The sequence below is a fragment of the Peromyscus leucopus genome, chromosome 5, assembly GCF_004664715.2.
Source record: "Peromyscus leucopus breed LL Stock chromosome 5, UCI_PerLeu_2.1, whole genome shotgun sequence".
In the NCBI taxonomy this organism is placed as follows: Eukaryota; Metazoa; Chordata; class Mammalia; order Rodentia; family Cricetidae; genus Peromyscus; species Peromyscus leucopus.
In genome coordinates this window covers 42,482,760-42,492,241 of record NC_051067.1, presented here as the reverse complement: position 1 = coordinate 42,492,241, position 9,482 = coordinate 42,482,760, and positions in this window count along the sequence as shown.

Sequence of the window (9,482 nt, the reverse complement as noted above, 5' to 3'; positions counted from 1 at the left end):
TCCTGAAAGAAACCAGCCAAGAGAGACAGGAACACAGAGCCAGGAAAGGCTGCTCAGCTCACAAAGTGGTAATCAGAAAGAGACCCACAGAGGATGGCTGGGTTACTCAGTGGGGAACATAGATGTGAGGGTCTCCTAAAACATAAAAATCAAGCTGCAGAAGCCTGGGGCCTTCCCAAGGCATGCTGCTTGCAAGTTACAGAACCATTGATTTAGGAAAACCTAAATCTCAGTGCAAGAATGACACACAAACCCACGAATTCTAAGAACAGAGAGACCATTAGGTCCTAACGAAGGCACAAGACTGGAATCATCCAAGAGCAGTATGGTAGTTAATCTGCCACAAATGGGGGCAGCAGCAGCTTGTGTGTGGGCTGGGGTCCCGGGCTGAATGAAAATGAGAAGGCAACAGTGTTCTCTTCCCAGTGTGACCATCCGCCTCGGGTCCCTGCTGCTCCAGCTAGAACCACTCTTGCAAGCACATCCCCTCCACAGTGATGGGCCACATCCTCAAACTGTGAGCCCAGATGACACAACCTTCTTGAAGTTTCTCTTGTCAGGTTGTTGTTTTTTGTTTTTATCACAGCCACGAGAAAAGCAACTAACACAGAAAATTGATACCACGGAGTGGAGCTCCTTTGTGATAAACCTCACTGGGTGACTCAGAAGCCTTGGGGGCTCCTTTGAGGAGGAGGGAGGAATTTGGGTGACTAGAGAAGTCTTGAGTGCTGCTAACAGATTTTAATGGCCATTTTGGTAGGAATTTGAAATGCCAGAATGGCAAGAGAAACACAGACAGTGGCGGCCTGACTCATGAGGTTTTAGAGGGGAACAAGGACTCTGTAGAGACTGAGCTAGAGGCCTTTTAGGTTACATTCTAGGGAAGCTGGATGGACCTTGACCATGTCTTGAAGAGTTGATTGAAGCTAAATTCAAAAGTAATGGACTAAGTTGTTGGCAGAGGAAGTGTCAGGAAAAAATACCATTCAGGCTGTGGTATGGTTACTGCTGACTGCTCTTGGTCAGAGTCACAACGAGAAGAAGCAAAGATATATAAAACACGTACAGTTTAATTTTTTAAAAAGACATTTGAGCACTTTTAAAGTTGCAGACAAGGCAAGTGCAGAGAAACCTAATGCGATTATTTAAAATATTAGCATCCATTGGGTAATGGTTTCCTCTGAATTGAAACATTCAGTCCTGCAGGGAGAAAGGGAAGCTAATAAGACTCAGGAAGTACACAAAGTTCACAGGTTTCGAGAATTCACAAGGTCCTTTCCCAAGGTTGCACAAGCATTTATCTGTTGCTGAGGAGAGAAGATGCTCAGGCAAGCTGTCAGCTGTCTGCGAGTCCTGCCAGGAAGTTCAGGGATTCCGTTCTCCTGGGTTAGCACCTACGTCAGGGTGGGCTGTCCAGGGACACAGCTCTCCTGGGTTAGCACCTATGTCAGGGTGGGCTGCCCAAGGATACGGCTTTCTTTGAGTCATCCATTTGTTGGTAACCCCTCACCCATGCTTTGAATGTGAACTCAATAAACTCACTGGTTTGCCAATTTAGACTTTGGTGGAATCATGACTTTGTTCTACTGATAATGTCATATCTGGGTAAATATACATTTGTCCAGGTTTCCCCGGGGGAAATCACACAAGAACATCATTAAAGGGACACTTTGTGGTCTGCACTGGGACAATAATAAAGATTCCTTAAGGGCAAGCCTGCCATCCTTCAAAGGCTCTTACCTGTGAAAATACAAATCTACTTGACATCAGAGAGAATGCTACTGAAGGGGTTCCCTGATCAAAAACAACAGCTTAGGGAATTTATTTTTATTCAGCTAATAGGGCACACAGAGGTCAACATGGCTGTTGTAGAAGGGAACCAGATAACATCCTGAGATAGCAGAAAATCTAGTAGCATCAGCCTCGTGGTTTTGCAGGCATGCAAAATGTAGGGGATACAGGCTCGCAGAGGCTTGGACTAAGGTTTTGGGAAGCCATTGAGGCCAGAGGATGTGTAGCAGGGTTGTATTCCCTGCAGGAAGGCCCTGAGAGGTCATTACACAAGTTGTAAAAGTGAAGCCTAAATTGCAATGGTGACCCCAAGGATATTGGAGATGTCAGGACCCAAAGAAGTCTGCTGAGGAAAGGTGCAGGCACAGGGTGCAGTTGGCTCAAGAGGAGACAATATGTGCTGCAGGCAGCCGGACTGGAGAGGCAGGGATACAGGATCTGGATAGAGTTCAGATGATGCCATCATAAGCACCCAATGTTGGACATGGAGCTGTAGAGTTTGCTATTTTCTCTGCTTGGTTCAATACTGATCTAGCCTGATCTTCTTTGCTCTTTCTGGCCTTCCCTTTTGTGAATGGGTTCACAGATTGGGGCTCTTAGAAGAGACTTTGGACCTATGAGCAGTGTTGAAATAGACTGTGGGTGCTTTTGAAATTAGACTAAGAGCATTTTGCATTATGAGATGACTATAAGACTATGGGAGCAGGACTGAGATATAAAGGTTTTACATTTTTATTTAAAATATATTTGACTGTTAATAAGTGTGCTTATGAGGGTTGTACTTCACTGTCAACTTGACTGGATTTTAGAAACACTTAGGAGACACACCTCTGGGCATGCCTGTGTGGATATTCCCAGCAAGATTTAACTGAGAAGACTCCCCAATCCAAATGTGGGGGACACCAGAGGTTCCAGACTAGGGAAGAAGAAAAAAGTGAGCTGAGCACAAACATCCATCTCTTTCTGCTTCTTGACAGTGGGTACAATGTGAATGGCTGCCTCGTGTTGCTGTCACCAGGCCTTACACTTAGTGGAAGGACTGTGTCCTCGAACCATGACTAAGAATAGACCTTTCTTAACTTGATTTTCTCCAAGCATTTTGTCACAACAGTGAGCAAAGTAACCAATTCAAAGTGAGTCCTCTGTGCTTTCCCAGAGCTTCTGTTTTGTTCTTCTCGTTGATTGGGAACTATCTGTGGTTCTCTACCTAGTGCTGTGGGCCACAGGAGCTCAGAAGTTTACTTGAATGTTGACTCAGAATGCTTCAGGGTCAACGTTTTTGGTCTCAGTTTAAATTTCTCATGAAGAGATTGGTTGGTCTCTGTTACACTGGTCAACTCAAGACAGGAGAAAAGGGAGTCAAGACTGCTCTCAAAGAAGACTATAGGAGGAAGGGCGGCTTACGAGGGTGTGAGTAAGGCAGTCTAGCCTAGCCTCCCACCCCACCCCCAACCCCGCTCAGGCTGTTCAAAAGGGCTGGCATTCTCCCCAGAGCATTAAACAAATTCTAGAAAGAAAGGAGAAGTGGGAGTGGGAATAAACAGAAGAAAACAGGAACCTTCTTCCTCTGTACTTGAACTTGGGAGAGCTGAGTTAGCACTCTTCTGGATGGCTAGTCAAGAAACAGAGTTGCAAGAGGCAGCTTGGCTCACTGGACACATTTCTGTCGCTCTTTTGTTATATTACCGTAAAGAAATTAAGGGAAATTGGCAGGAAAAAGGCAACAAATGGCAAAGATATTACTCTAAAGCAGAAAATTGGTTAACCATTATACTGGGATTTCACAACAGGTGACTGTACTGATTTCTTCTCATCTCACTAATGAGTCTTTGGGGGGAAATTATATTATTTTAATTTAGTTTTGATTGCTTTATTCTCAGGTCAGCTTGAGAAGTTTGTTATGATATTAAATTATTCATTATTATAAGAAACACATGTAAATAGAAGTGAAGTACCTAAGTATCCAATGTGGCATTTAAAGACTTTGGGGGAGGGGAAAGGAGAATGTGAAAATAAAAGAAAGGGGATAGATAGATGGCTAGAAAAAAAAGTGGCTTTGATCATTTCCAGAATCATGAAATTGCAGAGAGCTGACCTCAGGTGTCCTAGGTAATTTTACACTCATCCATATCTTTCAGCCTAGACCATCTAGAACATTCCTGTAGTCCACAAAGTTAGACCCGTGAATGTAACTGCAAGACATGCTGCACACTGGACGTCTGGGCATCCAAAGGGAAAATTAGGCAAGTGGTATGCAACAAGGCTTGGTGGTTTGCTGTTGGTCGGCACAGTTTGAGCAGATTTTGTAAATTGGGCTGTTTCTGGAATGCAAGTTATCCTGTCTTTGAGACAATGGGCTGTGTGCAGCAGCCACTGGATCAACTACTCTGAGGTCTTATCTTGGGACACATGGGTCTGAAAAGGCTGATATTTAAGGACTTGGGTGCTTAGACTGCTTGGAGTGCCCACCATGGTGTGGTCTGCACAACTTACCTGTTCTGTGAGTGAGTGGGGCATACATTTTCAAAACTGTAGCTTCTGCTTCATGAAGCCCTTATTCTCAGCTCTCACTGTTGCCCTTCTCCAGGCTAGCTGCCAAAAGGTCTTTTTTTATTTAGTCACCATTTTTCTGTTTTGTGCAGCCATGGTCATTTTGCTAAAATCGCACATGTGTAGCACAAATAGACCTACATCCACATATCCTCCTTCTGTAATTTTCTCATTCAAAAACTCCTAGCACTCAATAAGTCATCTTATCTCCTTTGAAGATCTATACTGGAGCTGTGTGCAGCAGATGTTCTTAGCACTAACAAAGAATTCAGCACAACAGATGACAACATCTGGAACATATAATGAGCTCAAAGGATTATTCCCTCTTTCCTTTCATTCAGACTCTTCTGAGAGCTTGAACAGGACACCAGCATGGCAGGCTGCTTTGTGGGAGTGTATCCTGTGGTGGGTGAGTCTCCCAAGTAGTTAGGAGAACAGAGCAAGATACTACCATACACCCATTGCCGGGACTGATACTCTACAAAGACAAAAATAACAGCTATTGGAAAGGATGTGAAGAAATTGGAGGCACTGTAAACTGTTTGGGAGGAATGTAAAGTGATGTAGCTGCTACTGGAAACAGTGTGGCTGCTCTTCAAAATTATGAGTAAAATTGGCACAGGGCCCAACCGCACCATTCTGCCTGTACCCAGAAGAACTGAGGTGGGATCTTGAAGAGATACATATTCATGGTAATAGTTAATAGTTACACTATTCAACAGCTGAACAGTAGACAAAACAAGTGTCCATTAGTCCTGAATAGACAAGCAAAGTGCAGAATAGTCACACAGGGGAATTCCAGTCACTTTAAAAAGAGAATGGGCATTTTATAGCATATATGAACCTCAAGGACATTGTGCTAAGTGACACAAGCCAGTCAAAATGGACACATGTATGCATTCACATGCAGGAGGCACACATGACCAGTAAATTCCTAGGCAGATAGAATGGTGTTTGCCAGGGTGAAGGGAGGGGAGACAGAAGAGTTATAAACATATGAACAGGTGCAGAATTTTATTTGGGGAAGATGTCCTCAAATTGAATGTTGGTGATGGTTGTACAATAATGGCAATAGTTCATGACCATAGGACAGAGACTTAAAAGTGGTTAAAATGATAACTTTCATGTTACATGCATTTCACTATAAACATAAATCTTAACAAAAGTAAACTGTGTGTGGTGGTACAAACCTGTAATTCTACCTACTCAGGAGGCTGAGATGGGGGAATTACAACTTCAACCCCTAACTGAGCTAGAGTAAGTTCAGGGCTAATCTGGGCAATTTAGTGAGACCCTGTCTCAATATAAAAAATGAAGTGGAGACCTCCCATCTGGACAAGAGGTGAGTGCCTGGGCTCATACCCAGTGAGGCCTGCCCCTAGGTCCCATCCCTGGGCACCAGCCATTCTGGGGAAGACCTGCCCAACTTGGCCCCAGGTTTTGGCCATTGGGTAGGATGCCCTCCACCCCCACGGGGAAGGTTCCCCTTCTCCAAGACCCCCAGCAGACCCTGCAATCTCCACGCCCTGCCCCCATGCCCATCCGACTGAGACCCCAGCCACTTCCTGAGACTCAGAGACCAGTCCCCAGCTCCCATCCCACCCCAGAGCTCCCATCTGGACAAGTAAGCTTCCATTTGGACCAGAGAGAGGCTTCCTGAATCTGTCAGTTCTGTCTGGACCAAGAGCGCTGATAAGACCAAGAACGAATCCACGAAGAGATGGGCAGACGTCAAGGCAGAAGTACATACAACAAAATGAAAAGCAATACAGCATCCCTGGAACCTAGTCCTCCTCCAACAGCTAGACCTGAACATCACAAAATGGAAGAAGCAGAAGAAAGCAACCTTATGAATAACATCATGAAGAGGCTAGAGCCTTATATAGAAGAAATCAAAAATGAAATTGAGGAAAAAACAAACAAAAATAGGATGGGCACTATAAAAAACTAGAGGAAAGGACAAATAAAGCAGAAGAAAACAATAAAGCCCTGAAAAAAATCATGAAAAAGCAATGAAACAGATGAAGGAAACAGTCCAAGACCTGAAAAAGGAAATAGAAAAAATTAAGAAGATACAAACAGAGGGAATGCTGGAAGTAGAAAATATGAGGAAATAAACAGGAACTTTAGATGCAAGTATAACCAACAGAATGCAAGAGATGGAAGAGAGGATCTCTGGTGTTGAACATTCGGTAGAAGAAATAGATTCATCAGTCAAAGAAAACACTAAAGCCAACAAAGTCATGACCCAAAATGTCCAAGAAATTTGGGACACCATGAAAAGACCAAACCTACAAATAATAGGGATAGAAGAAGGAAAAGAATACCAACTCAAAGGCACAGAAAATATATTCAACAAGATCATAGAAGAAAACTTTCCCAACTTAAAGAAGGAAATGCCTATGAAGATACAAGAAGCCTATAGAACACCAAACAGACTAGACCCCCCCAAAAAATTCCCCTTGCCACATAGTAAGTAATTAAACAACTAAACGTACAGAATAAAGAAAGAATATTAAGAGCAGCAAAGGAAAAAGGCCAAGTGACTTATAAAGGCAAACCCATCAGAATAACACGACTTCTCAATGGACACTCTGAAAGCCAGAAGGACATGGACAGATGTAATGCAGACACTAAGAGACCATGGATGCCAGCCTAGACTAATATACTCAGCAAAACTTTCAATCATCATAGATGGAGTGAACAAGACATTCCAAGCAAAGCCAGATTTAAACAATACTTATCCACAAACCCAGCCCTACAGAAAGCACTAGAAGGAAAATTCTAACCTAGGGAAGTCAGATACACCCTTGAAAACACAGGCAAAAGATAATGCCATAACAGTAAACCCCAAAGAAGAGAAGTACACACACATTACCACCAAAAAATAACAGGAATGAACAATCACTGGTCATTAATATCCCTTAATATCAATGAACTTAATTCACCTATAAAAAGACACAGGCTTACAGAATGGATATGAAAACAGGACCCATCTTTCTGCTGCATACAAGAAACACACCTCAAATTCAAAATTAGACACTACCTAAGAATAAAAGGCTGGGAAAAGATTTTCCAATCAAATGGTCTTAAGAAGCAAGCGGGTGTAGCCATCCTAATATCCAGCAAAACAGACTTCAAACTAAAATCAATCAAAAGAGATCAAGAAGGGCATTACATACTCATCACAGGAAAGATCCACCAAGATGAAGTTTCAATTCTAAACATTTATGCCCCAAACACAAGGGTACCCACATATGTAAAAGAAACATTACTAAAGCTTAAACCACATATAAAACCCCACACATTAATAGTGGGAGATTTTAACACCCCACTTTCACCATTGGACAGATTTCCCAAATTGAAACTTAACAGAGAAATAAAGGACTTAACTGATGTTATGACTCAAATGGACTTAGTCAATATCTACAGAACATTCCAACCTAACAAAAAAGAATATACCTTCTTCTCAGCACCCCTTGGAACCTTCTCTAAAATCGACCACATACTTGGTCACAAAGCAAATCTCAACAGATACAAAACAATTGGAATAACCTCTGCATTCTATCAGACCACTATGGTTTAAAGTTAGATTTCAACAACAACAAAAACTACAGAAAACCTACAATCTCATGGAAACTGAATAATGCTCAACTGAATCACCAATGGGTTAAGGAAGAAATAAAGAAAGAAATTAAAGACTTCCTAGAAATCAACAAAAATGAAGACACCACATACCCAAACTTATGGGACACTATGAAAGCAGTGCTAAGAGGGAAATTCATAGCACTAAATGCCCACTTAAAGAAGTTGGAGAAATCTCACACTAGTGACTTAACAGCACACCTGAAAGCTCTCGAACAAGAAGAAGCAAAGTCTCCCAGGAAGAATAGACGGCAGGAAATTATCAAAGTGAGAGGTGAAATCAATAAAATAGAAACAAAGAGAAAATAGAAAAAATTAATAAAACAAAGAGTTGGTTCTTTGAGAAAATTAACAAGAGAGAAAAGCCCTAATCCAAACTAACCAAAAGTCAGAGAGAGAGAGAGAGAGAGAGAGAGAGAGAGAGAGAGAGAGAGAGAGAGAGAGAGAGAGAGAGAGCATCCAAATTAACAAAATCAGAAATGAAAAGGGGGACATAACAACAGACATTGAGGAAATCCAGAGAATCATCAGGTCATACTTCAAAAACCTCTACTCCACAAAACTGGAAATCTAAAAGAAATGGATAATTTTCTGGATAGGTACCACATACCTAAGTTAAATCAAGACCAGGTAAACTATTTAAATAGTCCAATAACACCTAAGGAAATAGAAGCAGTCATTAAAAGTCTCCCAACCAAAAAAAGCCCAGGACCAGATGGTTTCAGCACAGAATTCTACCAGATCTTCAAAGAAGAGTTAATACCAATACTGTTTAAATTGTTCCACACAATAGAAACAGAAGGAACATTACCAAACTCCGTCTATGAGGCTACAATTACCCTGATTCCTAAACCAAACAAGGATGCAACAAAGAAAGAGAACTACAGACTGATCTCCCTCATGAACATTAATGCAAAAATACTCAATAAAATATGGGCAAACAGACTCCAAGAACACATCAAAACAATTATCCATCATGATCAAGTAGGCTTCATCCCAGGGATGCAAGGGTGGTTCAACACACAAAAGTCTGTCAATATAATACACCATATAAACAAACTCAAAGAAAAAAACCACATGATCATCTCACCTGATGCAGAAAAGGCATTTGACAAAATTCATCACCCCTTCATGATAAAAGTCTTAGAGCGATCAGGAATACAGGGGACATATCTAAACATAATAAAGGCAATTTACAGCAAGCCAACAGCCAACATCAAATTAAATGGAGAGAAACTCAAAGCAATTCCACTAAAATCAGGAATGAGGCAAGGCTGTCCACTCTCCCCATACTTATTTAATATAGTACTTGAAGTTCTAGCCAGAGCAATAAGATAACATAAGGAGATTAAGGGGATACAAATTGGAAAGGAAGAAGTCAAGCTTTCCCTATTTGCAGATGACATGATAGTATACTTGAGTGACCCCAAAGATTCAACCAAGGAACTGATACACCTTATAAACACCTTCAGCAACATAGTAGGATACAAGATCAA